Source organism: Cervus canadensis, chromosome X, assembly GCF_019320065.1.
Source record: "Cervus canadensis isolate Bull #8, Minnesota chromosome X, ASM1932006v1, whole genome shotgun sequence".
NCBI lineage: Eukaryota > Metazoa > Chordata > Mammalia > Artiodactyla > Cervidae > Cervus > Cervus canadensis.
The window spans coordinates 99383926-99400440 of record NC_057419.1 but is presented as its reverse complement, the minus strand read 5'-3'; the positions used below and the strand labels follow the sequence as shown (position 1 = coordinate 99400440).

Genomic DNA, 16515 nt, shown 5'->3' with positions numbered 1-16515 from the left:
TGGCATCTTAGTTCCCTTACCAGCAATTGAACAGGGGCTCTCAGCAGTAAAAGCAGGGACTCCTTAACACTGGACTGCCATGGAATCCTCACAACTCCTTTAGAATAAAGTCCGTGTTGCCCTCTGTGTTACCAGCAACCTAAGCCAGGGATGTGGGCTGCTGTCTTCAAGGCCACTGACAAGCTGGAGATGATCATAGAGCTCTCTTGCCAAAATTCAGCAGTCTCTCCTTAAGTGTTCCCCTGCTTGGTATAATTTTTTTAATTAGATTCCAGAGTACCCAAAAAAAGTTGATTCTGACAGTTTTGCCAGCTTATTTCTTGCTTTTGTGGGAGGGACAATTTTCAAGTTTCCTATTCAGCTATCTTTGCGGATGTCATTCTATACCATTTCCTTTCACACGTCTCAGCCTTGCCTAAAAATATTTTCTCAGCTTGAAAAGCAGAGAAAAAAGAACATTTTTCTATCACTGGAGTTATCAAAAGAAATGTAATGTTGATCTGAAGAATGTACTGTTGATCTAAAGAGCAGTTGCAAAAGTTTTTCAATACGGATACCATTAGCAAAATAACTTTTATCTACCTTAAAGGTGAGGAGGGCATGGCAACCCACTCCAGGATTCTTGCCCAGAGCATCTTATGGTCAGGGGAGACTGGCGGGCTACAGCCCACAGGGTCACAAAGAATCAGACACTATTGAAGTGACTTAGCACACACCTTAAAGACAACGTTCATCACATCACCTGCCTTGTAATTGTCAAACCCTCACTACCAGAGGCAGTGTTTGAGAGCACAAAGTTTTGGAATAAGACCTTAGTTTGATTTCCAGCTCTTCTGCTGCTTAATAGTTATTGTGCCTTGGGTAACTCACTTAAATTGTCTAGGTCGGCTTCCTTATTTGTAAAATGGGAGCAATACACACTTCTAGAATCATGTGAAAGACTTCAAGAGATACTGAATGTGAGGGTACAGTGGATAATGATCCAACTGTCAATGCAGGGGACACGAGTTCAACCCCTGGTCAGGGAAGAGTCCACATGCAGCAGAGCAACTAAGCCCACGCACCACAACTTCTGAGCCCAAGAGCCACAAATACTGAAGCCAGCGCACCTAGATCCTGTCCTCCACAACAAGAGAAGCCACCACAATGAGAACCCTCTGCAACGCAGAGTAGCCCTGCTCTCCACAACTAGACAAAGCCTGGACAGCAAAAAGATACAGCACAGCCAAAAATAATAAAAGAAAATATTTTAAAAAGATATTTTGCATGTAAAATGCTTGACACTCAATATTAGATATTTGTTAAATTTGGGTTATTTCATATTCCATTAACATATTACATTGTTGGATTTATCCTGGTTGTTTTCCTTCCAAAAAAAAAAAAAAAAAAATCACCATCTTCCTGTACAAGAAGAGCTTAGGTATCACCATGTGCTTTTCAGAAGGCTTACCTTAAGCTGACTTTTAATAACAAGCACATTAATTTTACTTAGTTGTATGTTTATTTGGGGTGGCTCTGGGAGAAACTGTTAGGGATGGGGAGAGGGTGCTTAAAATCCTCCCAAATCCCCTTTCAGGCTCGTGAGTAATTTGCCGACACGTTAAAAATTTTGAAAAACCTGTGTCTAGACAAGGAAGGAAAAGTGCCAATTCAACAATTTTTTTTTTTTTTTCCAAACCGGCATCCCTTGGTATCCATCGGGTTCAGGCACGTGATGAGAGTACAGAGCATCAGCCAGAACATCCTGAAATGAGAGACAGTGGGGAGTCCGCCATAGATGGAAATGTCACATCAGCCCTTTCTCAGCGGCCTCGGGGGTGGTACCGAATGCAGGAGATCGCGTCCCTCTACTTCGACGCCTTAAGGGCCTCGGACAGACAACAGACTCCAGCGCGGACGTCACGCGGCTGGGGGGAGCGATTTGTCCACCCGGGCCGCCCCTCTTTCTGAAGCTGAAGCCCAAGCAAAAGCCGAAGCTGAAGGCGGGGGGCGGGGGGTGGGTTGAGCTCTGCGGCGGGAGGCGTGTTGGTTGTCGCAGAGCCCTCTGGGAGTGGTAGTCCGCGACCGCGGGAGGTTCGACTGCGGCTGCCAGCTTGGTGCTCTCAGAACTCCATCCCCCGCCGGCCCCCGCGACCTAGGCCTTTGCCTTTTCCTGTCCAGGGGACTTAGAAGCCTCGCTGTGGCAAGTTGAGAAGATTGGGGAAGGGGTGTACTCCTTCCCGCCAAACGCTCTGAGTTTCTGGGCTTGGCCTGCTCAGGGAGAGCCCGTTCCGGGTTTTGCAAACTCACCTCCGGGGAAGGAGCGGAGGGAAGAGGGGAGAAGCGGCCTGAACGACTGAGCTTGCATCGGAGCGCGCTGTCACTCGGGGAAGTTCTTTGGGGAAACGCGTCGGAACGGTGGCTTCTTGCGGGAGCGGTGAGGCCAAAGCTGGGGCCCGTGGAGTCCTGTCCGGAGGGGCGGCGCGCGCTCCTGCAGGGTTCGGTTGCCAGCAAAGTAGGGGACTCAGTCCGTGGCTGGGAGAACTCGAGGGGCTGTGGGAGTCGTGTCTGCCGGAGCCTTAAGGAAAAGGCAAGGTTACAGTGGGTGAAGACCCAGGTGAGAGGAGGGAGGTGGAGAATTGGGAGAATTATAGTAATGGGAGTAGGAGAGAGCTAGAGAGGGGAAGTGGGGGGGGGGGGAACCCCTTTGATGCCTTGAGCTCGGGCCGCAGATGGAGGTGGCGAGGGGTGGGGAGTGAGGGCCAGACCGGTAAGTCCTTGTCACTCTTCTCCCCAACCCCCATCCCCGGCTCGATTGTGAGAGCTAGTGCCCTGATAGTAGGTGGCTTGACATCTTCCTGTCTTAAAATAGCAGAGCTAGAAGGGGTCTTTGAGAGTTGCTATCAAGTGCGTTGAGACTTTCCAGGTGAGGAAAGTCAGGCCCACCGAGATGAAGAAATTGACTCGCTCACCACCAGACAACCAGTTATTGACTGAAACCTAATTTTCATGACTCTCAAGCCTTGCCTTAATCTATTGCTGCGATCAGTATATTAGCAAACTCTAACCTGTTCCCCCTTCTTTTATCTTTTTACTGCTGTCATATGCAAGGTAACCAGGCAACCCCTGAAGGGAAAGGCTTTAAACTTTTCAATGCGTGGGTGGAAAGCCGCTTCAATCCTTTCAGATTCTTTGCGACCCTATGGGGCTGTAACCCGCCAGGCTCCTCTCTCCATGGGATTCTGCAGGCAAGAATGCTGGAGTGGGTTGTCATGCCCTTATCCAGGGACTCTTCCTGAACCAGGGATCGAACCAGCATCTCTTCCCTCTCTTGCACTGTCGGGTGGATTCCCTACCACAAGGGCCACCTGGGAAGCCCTTAAACTTTCCAATAGGTTAAAGAAACCTTGTTTTAACTTGAACAAAAATCTCCTTGCATCACAAACATCTACAAACTTCATGTTAAGATGACAGATCAGTAGCAAACTAAAATATCACCTATAGATTCTTTGACTGGAAGAAAATAAAGTTCAGCTTTCCCACTGTGTGCCCACTAGAGCTCTGAGAACCTTTAGCCTTAGATTTCTTCTCTCAATCTTAAATGCTGCATATCTCAGTTACATACGTAAAGGTAGTTGCTGTTTATTGTGATTTTCATAATACCCTGAATAGTTACAATAAAAGATAAACAGCATAGGAGGATGGGAATGCATGAATTACAAATTAAAATAATGATTTATAGTATTTTTTTTAAAGGAGATATGACCATAGAAGTAAAAAAAAAATATATCATTAATAGGTTAAAAACCCCTACCAGGCCAGCATTTTATAATACACTTAAATTTAAGTCCTTTACCAGTATACCAGTATTCTTTCTTTTTTCCTCCCTAGACATAACTTTAGAGCATTTATAATAGTGTTCCCCAGTGTGGGAGGATAGGTTTTCTGGTGCTAGTGCATTGTTTTAACTGGTAATTTCTTTATTAAACCACATTCTCTCCCAGCACTGTCAAATTTACACCTCTTGAAGGATTTGTTGATCCAACTGTCACATCAGAATTTAAATATTATAGCTCCTGTTGGTTGACCATTAAGCAATTCATAAGGAAGAAGTTTGGATAAGTCCATTTCTGGACTTTATAGAAGTTATAGACTTACAATACATAGAAGAACATACATATACATAAGAAAACTGCTTTCACCAGGCTGCCTTTTTAATGGTATGATTCCATTAGCTTTTTTTTAAAAATATTTACTTATTTGGCTGCATCAGGTCTTAATTGCGGCATGTGGGATGTTTTAGTTATGGTATGTGGCATCTAATTCCATGACCAGGTATCGAACCCAGGCCCCTTGCATTGGGAACACAGATTCTTAGCCACTGGACGAACGGGAAAGTCCCCCATTTGCTTTTATATTGGTGTACTGGATAGGTGTGTAAACTATGACCAAGCTTGGCCCACTGCCAAATGTATGTACTTTTTATGTAGTTTTACTGGAACACAGCCATGCTTACTCATTTATATATTTTCTTTTGTGCTACAAGGCAAAGTTGAGTAGTTGCACAGACCGTATGGCTGGCAAAGCCTAAAATATTTACTATCTGGCCAGTTACAGGAAAAAAAAAAAAAATCAACCCCCAGCCTGGTAAACTAAATATAAATGTAGTATCTAAAACTCTGCCATATGCAGAAGTATTAGTTAATAGTAATTCTCACTCATAAATACATATATGGTGGGTTCATAATCCATTTCTTTGGGGAAAAGCCAGTGCCTGTTATTGCAGATTGTTGCTAGCATCTTGGCATATGTATTGAGTTGGCCAAAAACTTCATTTGGTTGTTTTCTGTAAGATGCTGTAGTAGTGCTTCGTTGTCTTTAACTTCATTTGAAACAGTTCTGTTAGAATGTATTGTAACAGCTGTCATATCAGTGTGCATTAAAAAAAATCATCAAAATTGGTGAATTTTTGTGTAGCTATTTTAATATTGAAGATGGAAGGGAAAAAAGCAACATTTTTGGCATTTTATGCTTTATTATTTCATGAAAGGTAAAAAGGCAACTGAAACACAAGAATAGACTTGTGCAGTATATGGAGAAGGTGACATGACTAATCAAACATGACAAAATGGTTTGTGGTTTGTGCTGGAGATTTCTTTCTTTCTTTGTTTCTTTCTTTCTTTATGGCTATGCTAGGTCTTTGTTGCTGTGTGGGCTTTTCTCTAGTTGCAGAGAGGAGGGGCTACTGTCTAGTTGCAATGCATGGGCTTCTCACTGCAGTGACTTCTCTTGTTGTGGAGCACAGGCTCTAGGGTGCATGGGTTTCAGTAGTTGCGGCACATGGGCCCAGTGGTTGTGCCTCTCAGCCTTTAGAGCACAGTCTTGGTAATTGTGGCACATGGATTAGTTGCCCAGTGGCACGGGGACTCTTCCCAGACCAGGGGTCAAACCTGTGTCCCCTGCATTGGCAGGTGGCCTCTGTAATCATTGAGCCATCAAGGAAGTACAGTACTGGACATTTCTTGCTGGGTGATGTTCCACGTTCAGGTAGACCAGTTGAAGTTGAGAGGGATCAAATCTAGACACTAATGAGAACAGTCAACTTTATATCATAAGGGAAATAGCCAACATGCTCAGAAAATCCAAATCAAGCATTGAAAATCATTTGCACCCGCTTGGTTGTATTAATCGCTTTGATGTTTGGGTTCCATGTAAGTTAAGCAAAAAAACCTTGACCATATTTCTGCATTCAATTCTCTATTGAATGAAAAGTCCATTTTTAAAACAAATTGTGATGGGCAATAATAATTGGATACCATACAGTAATGTTTAATGAAAGAGATCATGGGGCAAGTGAAACGGACTACCACCAACCACACCAAAGTTTATCTCCATTCAGAGAACATGATGTTGTGTATATGGTGGGATTGGAAGGGAGGCCTCTACTATGAGCTCCTTCTGGAAAACAAAACTATTAATTCCAACAAGTGCTGCTCCCCATTTGACCAACTGAAAGCAGCGCTCAAAGAAAAGAGTCTGGTATTAGTCAACAGAAAACACATAGTCTTCCATCAGGATAACACAAGACTGCATATTTCTCTGATGACCAGACAAAACCTGTTACAGCTTGGCTGGGAAGGTCTGATTCATTCGCTGTATTCGCCAGACACTGCATCCTCAGATTTCCATTTATTTCAGTCCTTCCAAAATTCTCTTAATGGAAAATTTTCAATTCCCTGGAAGATTGTAAGAAGCACCTCTAACAGTTTCTTGCTCAAAAAGATAAAAAGCTTTGGGACGATGGAATTATAAAATTGCCTGAAAAATGTCAGAAGGTAGTGAAACACAATGGTGAATGTTATCCAGTCACTAAGTTGTGTCCTACTGTTTGCAACCCCCTGGACCCCTGGACAGCAGCATGCCAGGCATCCCTGTTCTTCACTATTTCCCGGAATTTCCACAAGCTCATGTCCATCGAGTCTGTGATGCCATCCAATCATCTCATCCTCTGCTGCCCCTTCTCCTGCCTTCAGACTTTCCCAGCAACAGGGTCTTTTCTGCGATGAGTCAGCTCTTTGCATCAGGTGGCCAGAGTATTGGAGCTTCAGCTTCAGCATCAGTCCTTTCAGTGAATGTTCAGGGTTGATTTCCTTTAGAATTGACTGGTTTGATCGCCTTCCTGTCCCAGGGACTCTCAAGAGTGTTCTCCAGCACCACAGTTGAAAGCATCAGTTTTTTGGTGCTCAGCCTTATCTATGCTCCAACTCTCACATCTGTACATGACTATTGTAAAAACCATAGCTTTGACTATATGGACCTTTGTTGGCCAAATGATGTCCCTGCTTTTTAATATGCTGTCTAGGTTTGTCATAGCTTTCCTTCCAAGGAACAAATGCCTTAATTTCGTGGCTGCAGTCACAGTCCACAGTGATTTTGCAGCCCAAGGAAGTAATACCTGCTACTGCATCCACTTTTTCTCCATCTACTTGCCATGAAGTGATGAAACCAGATGCCATGATCTTCGTTTTTTGAATGTTGAGTTTTCAGCTGGCTTTTCCATTTCCTTTTCACCCTCCTCAAGAGACTCTTCAGTTCCTCTTCACTTTCTGTCGTTAGAGTAGTTTCATCTGCATATTGGTGAATATGTTGCAATCGGTGAATATGTTGTTCAATAAAGTTCTTGGTGAAAATGATGAAAAATGTGTCTTCTGTTTTTGCTTTAAAACCACAGGAACTTTTTGGCCAACCCAGTACTATAAATTAGCTTTCTCAAAGAAATGTGAAAGGAAGTTTCTGAACCTGGAGTGGAAAGAACTGACATTCTTTGAAATATGGTGATGCTCACGGTTAATACCTTTTATTTATTTTTTTTGCCCATTTATTTTTTTAATTAGTTGGAGGCTAATTACTTTACCATATTGTAGTGGTTTTTGTCATAAATTGACATGAATCAGCCATGGATTTACATGTATTCCCCATCCTTATCCCCCCTCCCACCTCCCCCTCTACCCGATCCCTCTGGGTCGTCCCGGTGCACCAGGCCCGAGCACTTGTCTCATGCATCCAACCTGGGCTGGTGATATGTTTCACCCTAGATGATATACATGTTTCGATGCTGTTCTCTCGAAACATCCCACCCTCGCCTTCTCCCACAGAGTCCAAAATTCTGTTCTGTACATCTGTGTCTCTTTTTCTGTTTTGCATATAGGGTTATCGTTACCATCTTTCTAAATTCCATATATATGTGTTAGTATACTGTATTGTTCTTTTTCTTTCTGGCTTACTTCACTGTGTATAGTGGGCTCCAGTTTCATCCATCTCATTAGAACTGATTCAAATGAATACCTTTTAAAAGATGTTACAGGAACTTCCTTTTGATGTTCTCTATGTTCTTTTTGTGGAGATAATGTTTCAGCATAGGTATTAGCAAGCAAGTTATTAATAAGCTGTTTGTGTCTTGAGACCCCATACTAAAACCAATCTTAAATGATTAGGGGCTCATTATTAAATGACTTATCTTTGATGTTAATCTTGCATCTGGGACTTTGTTTTAAAGGTCAGAGGACTGAATGAAATAGAAGTGAGTATGTCTGTTTATGTCATTTTGTGTATTTAGTCTCCTGTATTAGTGTTAGTCTATGAAAAAAATAATGCTTTGGAATATTTAACAGTCTAGTCAATCATTGATAGCACTATCCTGTAACATTAGCTATGAAACTCCAGTTCACCTCTCAACCTAATTCATCAGATTTTAAGATATCTTATAGTTCTCATCAAGACTTTCAAAAAAGATATTAAATTTCCTTTGAGAGAGCTTTCTGGGGGAATTTAAAGTTGAGGCAACTGAAAATTATCAATTTTCTTACAATTCTTCATGTTTATTTGAATATTATTAAATCTGGGAAAGGCACTGGGATCTTTGGATCTGAACTTTGAACTCATTCATGATTTATTTTAAATCATTGAAATATCAGTTTTATACTCGTTTGGAATAAAAGGCTAATTTCACAATGCAAATTTCAGGTTTGCTCAGGAAAAAAAAATAGGTGTTTGTGATTAAACTGGAACTTTTATGTCAATTCCTGAATATCCTTCATATTTTCCTCAACCCTGATTACTACTTTTTATTAAGGCTGACTGAAATTTAAGAACCTTTCTAGATTTTCCTCTTTTCTGGTTTCCTAACATTCAATAATCAGTGAAAGTATCATCTCTGGGAGTTCAAAGAATCCTGTTTGTAAATTCAGCCACATCCTAGTTTAGTTTAGGAGCCAATACAGTGGAGAGCATTGGTTAGCAAAGTAAGTCAGAACCATGTAAGTGTAAGCATGTATTTCCACCATTGTTTAAGCAGGTAACTTTTTCCCCTACTCTGACTTGGTTATTGACTTTTCATCTGTTTCACTGCTACTAGAAGGATTATTGCTGTCTAAGGAAATACCTAGGGCTTCCCTGGTGACTCAGACGGTAAATATTCTGCCTGCAATGCAGGAGACTCAGGTTGGATCCTGGATTGGGATGATCCCCTGGAGAAGAAAATGGCTACCTACTCTAGTATTCTTGCCTGGAGAATTCCATGGGCAGAGGAACCTGGTGTGCTCTAATACATGGGGTCACAAAGAGTCAGATATGTCCATGGGGTCACAAAGAGTCAGATATAGTAAGGAAATGCCTAGGGTTTCCCTGGTAGCTCAGATAGTAAAGAATCTGCCTTCAACATAAGAGACCCAGGTTCGATGCCTGGATTGGGATGATACCGTGGAGAAGAGAATGGCCTCCCACTCCGGTGTTCTTTCCTGGAGAATTCCATAGACAGAGGAGCCTGGTGAACTATAGTCCACAGGGTCACAAAGAGTCAGATATGATTGAGTGACTACCACCTACTTACTTACGAAGGAAATATCTAGAGTTTCCCAGGTGTCTCAGTGGTTAAGAATCCGCCTGCCAATTCAGGAGACCCAGGTTCAGCCCCTTGGCCGGGAAGATCCCTTGGAGAAGGAAATGGCAAACCACTCCAATATTCTTGCCTGGGAAATCCCATGAACAGAGGAGCCTAACGGACTACTGTCCACTGGGTCAGAAAGAAGTCAGACCCAACTTAGCAAATAAACACCAAAGTGTTCCATTGTACATATACCACATCTTCTTTATCCATTCATTCATCTGTTGATGGACACTTAGGTTGCTTCCATGTCTTGGCAGTTTTAAGTAATGCTGCTCTAACCATTGAGGTACCTGTATCTTTTTGAATTAAGGTTTTCATTTTTTTTTTTTTTTCGGATATATACCCAGAAGTGGAGTTGATGGGTCATATGGTAGTTTTATTTTTAGTTTTTCTGAGAAATAGTCATACTGTTTTTCACAGTGGTTACACCAATTTACATTCCCAGCAACAGTGTATAAGGGTTCCCTTATATCGGCATACTCACCAAGACTTGTTATTTCTTACCTTTTTGATGATAACCATTCTAATGGGTGTGAGGTGATATCTAATTGTGGTTTTGAATTTCCCTGATGATTAATGATATTGAGCATCTTTTCCTGTGCTTGTTGGCCATCTGTATGTCTTCTTTATAAAATGTCTATTCAGGTCTTCCGCCCATTTTTAAATTGAGCTGTTTGATTTTTTCGTTGAGTTGTATGAGCTCTTTATATATTTTGAATTTTGACCCCTTATCAGTCATACCATTAGCAAATATTTTCTCCCGTTTAGTACTCTGTCTGTTTTGTCACTGGTTTCCTTCGTGTTCTGCAAAAACTTTTAAGTCTGATTAGGTCATATTTATTTTTGCTTTTATTTCCTTTGCTTTAGCATTTGTTGTTCAGTTGCTCAGCCACGTCCAACTCTCTGTGACCCCCATGGACTGCAGCACGCCAGGCTTCCCTGTCCTTCACCATCTCCCGGAGTTTGCTCAAACTCATGTCCATTGATTCAGTGATGCCATCCAGCTGTCTTGTCCTCTGTCATCCCCTTCTCCTTGCTTTAGCATACAGATTAAAAAAAAATACTGCTGTGATTTATGTTAGCATGTTCTGCTTATGTTTTCCTCTAGGAGTTTTTATGGTTTCCAGTCTTATATTAGGTCTTTAGTCCATGTTGAGTTTATTTTTGTATTTGGTGTGAGAAAATGTTCTAATTTCATTCTTTTACATGTAGTTGTCCAGTTTTCTGAGCACCACTTTTTGAAAAAGACTCTTTTCTCCATTGTGTATTCCTGCCTTCTTTGTCATAGATTCACTGACTGTGAGTGCATAGGTCTGTTTCTGTGCTTTCTATCCTCTTTAATTGATCTGTTTGTCTGTTTTTGTGCCTATGTCATAATTTTGATTTTTATTATTATTTGTTTTTGTAGCTTTGTAGTATAGTCTGAAGTCAAAGAACATTATTCTTTTAACTCTGTTCTCTTTCTCAAGATTATTTTAGCTATTCAGGGTCTTTTGTATTTCCATACAAATTTTAAAATTATTTTTCTATAGTTCTGTGAGAAAGGCCCTTCGTATTTTAATAGTGATTGCATTGAATCTGTAGATTACCTTGGGTAGTATGGTTATTTTAGCAGTATTAATTCCAACCCATGAACATGGTATATCTTTTCATCTATTTGTGTCATTTTCAATCCCTTTTATCAGTGTCTTGTAGTTTTCCAAGTACAGGTCTTTTGCCTCCTTAGATAAGTTCATTTCTAGGTTTTTTATTCTTTTTTGATGCAGTGGTACATGGACTTATTTTCTTAATTTCTCTTTTGAGTAATTCATTATTAGTGTGTAGAATTAACAACAGATTTCTGTATATTAATTTTGTATACTGCAACTTTACTGAATTCATCAATGACATCTGGTGGTTTTCTGGTGGCAGTGTAGGATTTTCTGTGTATAATGGAGGTTCCATTATAGGTTATTATCCTTTTTCCCTTAGCTACCTTTAAATTTTTTTCTTCATGATTCACTTCTGACAGTTTTTTGTTGTTATTTTTTATGGCTTTATTGGGTTTTCATTGCTGCATGGGCTTTCTCTAACTGCAGCGAACATGAACTGCTCTCTAGTTGTGGTACAAGGGCTTCTCATCACTGTGGCATGCATGCCTGGGCACATGGGCTTCAGTAGTTGTGGCTCCCAGGATTTAGAGCACAGTCTCAATAGTTGTGGTGCATGGGCTCAGTAGCTCTTTGGCATGTAGGATCTTCCTGGATCAGGGATGGAACCCATGTCTCGTGCATTGGCAGATGGATCATTTACCACTGAGCCACCAGGGAAACCCCTTTTGACAGTTTTAATATGATGTGTCTTAGAGAAGTTCTTTTTGCATTGAGGTAATTAGGTGTTCTCCTAGCTTCATAGACTTGCATATCCAGTTCTTACCACAGGCTTGGGAAATTCTCAGCTATTATTTCTTCAAATAAACTCTGTCCCCTTCTCTCTTTTCTGGGATACCCAATGTCCTAATGTTGTCCTTCCTAAAAGCGTCAGTCAGCTCTTGTAGAATTTTCTGATTTAAAAAATATCTTATTTTATTCCTCTCCTACTGGTATTCTTTCTCAATTTCTATCTTCAAGCTTGCCAATTCTGTCTTTTATCCAGTCTGCTCTATTTCCGTTGCTTTGTAATTCATTCTTCGTTTCATTTATTGAATTCTTCAGCTCTAGAATTTTCAGTTAGTTCTATTTTAGAGTTTAAATCTCTTTATTAAAGTATTACTTCTGCTCATTAATTTTATTCCTGAGCTCATTGAATCTGCCTTTCTGAGTTTTCTTGTAGTTTGTGGAGTTTCTTCGTGACAAATATTTTGAATCTGTTTCAATTAGGTCACAATATTTCATTACTTTACATTTATTTTTTGGAGAATTGTCATTTTGTAGTGCAGTGTTCGGAGAAGGCAATGGCAACCCACTCCAGTACTCTTGCCTGGAAAATCCCAAGGACGGAGGAGCCTGGTAGGCTGCAGTCCATGGGGTCGTGAAGAGTCGGACACAACTGAGTGACTTCACTTTCACTTTTTACTTTCATGAATTGGAGAAGGAAATGGCAACCCACTCCAGTGTTCTTGTCTGGAGAATCCCAGGGACGGGGGAGCCAGGTGGGCTGCCGTCTATGGGGTCGCACAGAGTCGGACACGACTGAAGTGACTTAACAACAGCAGCAGCAGAAGCCGTGCAGTGTTACTGTGGTTCACGGTGCCTAATGAGCTGTTTCTCCACAGACAAATTTCAAGTGGCAAACACCTTTTTGGTTGATTATAACAGACTCAATGGATGAGAAGTTAGAGGCCTTTCTTCTGTTTTCCAGTAAGTGGTGCACAATCTTTTGATTTCTCTTACCTGAACTACCTGTAGTTATATTTGAATCTTCACTCTCCATCCTCCATCACCTCTGTTGGCAGTGTTAGCCTGGGCACTCATTATTGCTTCTTGTGCGTCCAGCATTGTCAGTGCCTTGCCTTCTGCTCTAGCCAGGATGGTGGTCCCTTACTTCATATCCAGGATCTCCTGAATTACAGGCTCTGACATTGCAGGGGGAGGGAGAAGAGAGAGGCACCTATGCTGGGTGAAGTGTTGTAAGGTTCTCTGTCTTGGCCTCTGTGTTCATGGCGGCTTCTGAGGCAGGAGTCGTGTGCCCACCTCCCCTGCTGCTATCCAGTCTTTTGGGGCTGCAGTCTCAGCTGCTCAGCTGGAGGGCTAGGACTACAGGCACCACCGTCACTCTTCCCTTGGTCTCTCCCTCCCTCAGTTTCCCCCTCTTCTAAATATTCTATCTAGTCTGCTCACTCTTAGATGTACAGATGTGTGGAATTCTCCAGCATCCTAGTGTGTAGGGTGGAGGCACTTTTGTTATGTTATAGATGTTTTACCGGTTGTCCTTTGAAAGGAACAGATAAAGGTAGCTTTTATTCTACCATGTTGCCAGCACCCTCTCTTCAACTTTTAAATACATCCATTGAGTTTTAAATTTTGGCTACTATGTTTAGTTTCATTATTTTTTTCTTTGTTGTTATTTATCTGGGCCTAATTGTTCACTCTAGTCCTTTTCAAGCATGCTGTTAATTTTTGAAAATATCCAGTTTTTCCTTTATTTGTTTAAAGGTAGGAAGCATAATTGTTTTATAATTTTATTCTGATAATAAGAATGTGGTTGAAGCCTTTGTGAAGCTATTTCTGCTGTTTCTTCTGGTTCTCACTAATAGCATTTTGTTTCTTTATATGTTGGTTTATATTTGACAGTGTACTGTTCATTGTTCTTGAAAAATTGTTTGCAAGCCTTTTTTGAGGCCTAGGATCGGTGTTTTCTGGATCCTCAAAGAAAAGATTTACATTTGCTTCAGCCAATTACCTATAAGCTCTACCAAGCAAGTAACCTGAAATTATGTTCATAGCTTTAAGTGTTCTTTGATCACCTTGCAAATCCATGAGGTCCAGTTTGTAGTGTATAAGATTTCCCTCTACACAGACACACACACAGAAACATACAAGCACACACACAGGCTGTGGTCAGTGCCAAGAAAACTTGTTTGCAATTCTCTTGTGAGGGAGTGAGGCACTTTTCAGTTCAGTTCAGTCACTCAGTTGTGTCCAACTCTTTCTGACACCATGGACTTCAGCACGCCAGGCCTCCCTGTCCATCACCAACTCCTGGAGTTTACCCAAACCCATGTCCATTGAGTCAGTGATGCCATCCAACCATCTCATCCTCTGTCATCCCCTTCTCCTGCCTTCAATCTTTCCCAGCATCAGGGTCTTTTCAAATGAGTCAGCTCTTCACATCAGGTGGCCAAAATATCGGAGTTTCACCTTCAACATCAGTCCTTCCAATGAACACCCAGGACTGATCTCCTTTAGGATGGACTGGTTGAATCTCCTTGCAGTCTAAGTGACTCGCAAGAGTCTTCTCCAACATCACAGTTCAAAAGCATCAGTTCTTCGGCACTCAGCTTTCTTTATAGTCCAACTCTCACATTCATACATGACCACTGGAAAAACCATAGCCTTGACTAGACGGACCTTTGTTGGCAAAGTAATGTCTCTGCTTTTTAATATGCTATCTAGGTTGGTCATAACTTTCCTTCCAAGGAGTAAGCATCTTTTAATTTCATGACTGCAGTCACCATCTGCAGTGATTTTGGAGCCCAAGAAAATAAAGTCAGCCACCGTTTCCACTGTTTCCCCATCTATTTGCCATGAAGTGATGGGACCAAGATGCCATGATCTTAGTTTTCTGAATGTTGAGCTTTAAGCCAACATTTTCACTCTCCTCTTTCACTTTCATAAAACGGCTCTTCAGTTCTTCTTCACTTTCTGCCATAAGGGTGGTGTCATCTGCGTATCAGGATTTTGCTATTTCTCCCGGCAGTCTTAATTTCACCTTGTGCTCCATCCAGCCCAGCGTTTCTCATGATGTACTCTGAATAGAAGTTAAATAAGCAGGGTGACATTATACAGGCTTGATGTACTCCTTTTACTATTTGGGACCAGTCTGTTGTTCCATGTCCAGTTCTAACTGTTGCTTCCTGACCTGCATACAGATTTCTCAGGAGACAGGTCAGGTGGTCTGGTATTCCCATCTCTTGAAGACTTTTCCACAGTTTATTGTGCTCCACACAGTCAAAGGCTTTGGTGTAGTCAATAAAGCAGAAATAGATGTTTTTTCTGGAATTCTCTTGCTTTTTCAATGATCCAGTGAATGTTGGCAATTTGATCTCTGGTTCCTCTGCCTTTTCAAAAACCAGCTTGCACATCTGGAAGTCACGGTTCACATATTGTTGAAGCCTGACTTGGACAATTTTGAGCATTACTTTGCTAGCATGTGAGTTGAGTGCAGTTGTTTAGTAGTTTGAGCATTCTTTGGCATTGCCTTTCTTTGGAATTACTTCCTGTTAACTCCTAATCTGATGGTGAAGCGCTCTGTAGTCACAGCTATATTGAAAGTAGGGATGGGGGTGATATCTTACTATACTCATTCCTTACTTTGGATGAATTTTGGTGTTTGTCTTTTATTTCCCTGCTATTCCACAAGATGTTGAAAACCCCAGCACAGTTTCTCCTGGCACAGCAAATACCTTCAGAATGGAACCAACTTGTTCGAGCCACTTACTATCTAGGTTCCTTAAATTCACTTACAAATGGTCTGCTTTTCCTTACTATTTTCAAAAAATTTTTTTTTAATATTTTACCCAGTATTTTCAGTTGTTTTCATCAGGAAAATGAGCCCAAATAGCCTAATCTGTTTTATTACTGGAAATTGATGGCCTTGCTTCTTTTTTTATTAAGCTGAAAAATAAGTAGTAACTCCTTTTCAACTTAGCAAATTTCTGATGATATAAGTATTTTAGACATATATCTCATTAAGATATCTTCAGCAAATTCCTGTGTTTTTTATTTCTTGTACATGCAAATGTATTACCTATCAGTAGTAAAATAATTCTTATATTAAACTTTATATTATTTCTCTTTTCTGATTTATTACAGGACTGACTTCTTTAGTGCTTAGAGTCTGAGAAAAACGGCAAATATGGATAGTGATCCTAGGCATCTTCTCATCCCTGAGGGAGATCATGAAATAAATCCTGGACCTATGAATATCCAGTTTGATTCATCAGATATAAGATCTAAAAGGTAAGTGTTTAAAATAAAACATTTCTTTCAAAATTAAGACTTTTATTTATTAAAATAGAACTCATTATAACCAAATATATAGAGATTTTAGAATAAAATATCTAATTTCTTACAGGATCTGTATGTTTGTATATAAAAGAGAATATATATGAATACATTTTCTCACTTATATTTGACTTTTTAGACTAAACTCCGTTATCTCTGTCAGGGATGGCTGAGGTAAGTTTTATGAAGTAATATGCATGTAACTCATTTAACAAATACATATTGATTGTCTAATCTGTGCAATGTATTACACGAAGTCAGGCTTCCCCAGTGGCTCAGTGTTAAAGAATCTACCTGCCAATGTAGGAGATGTAGGTTCGATCCCTGGGTTGGGAAGATCTCCTGGAGGAGGAAATGGCAACCCACTCAAGTATTCTTGCCTGGAGA

General features: G+C 40.9%; 1 long non-coding RNA gene across 5 annotated transcripts in view; it reads left to right on the top strand.

Moving 5' to 3' along the window:
• Positions 1 to 2057: 2057 nt before the first annotated feature.
• LOC122436024 overlaps positions 2058 to 16515 on the top strand; it is a 32944-nt gene continuing 18486 nt past the window's right edge. For 3 of the 5 annotated variants that reach the window (XR_006267800.1, XR_006267804.1, XR_006267801.1), the window contains exons 1-3: positions 2058 to 2416; positions 15937 to 16083; positions 16268 to 16302. This is a non-coding gene — a long non-coding RNA (uncharacterized LOC122436024). The remainder of the gene's footprint in view (positions 2417 to 15936; positions 16084 to 16267; positions 16303 to 16515) is intronic. The other 2 variants (XR_006267802.1, XR_006267803.1) reach the window with 1 other exon arrangement.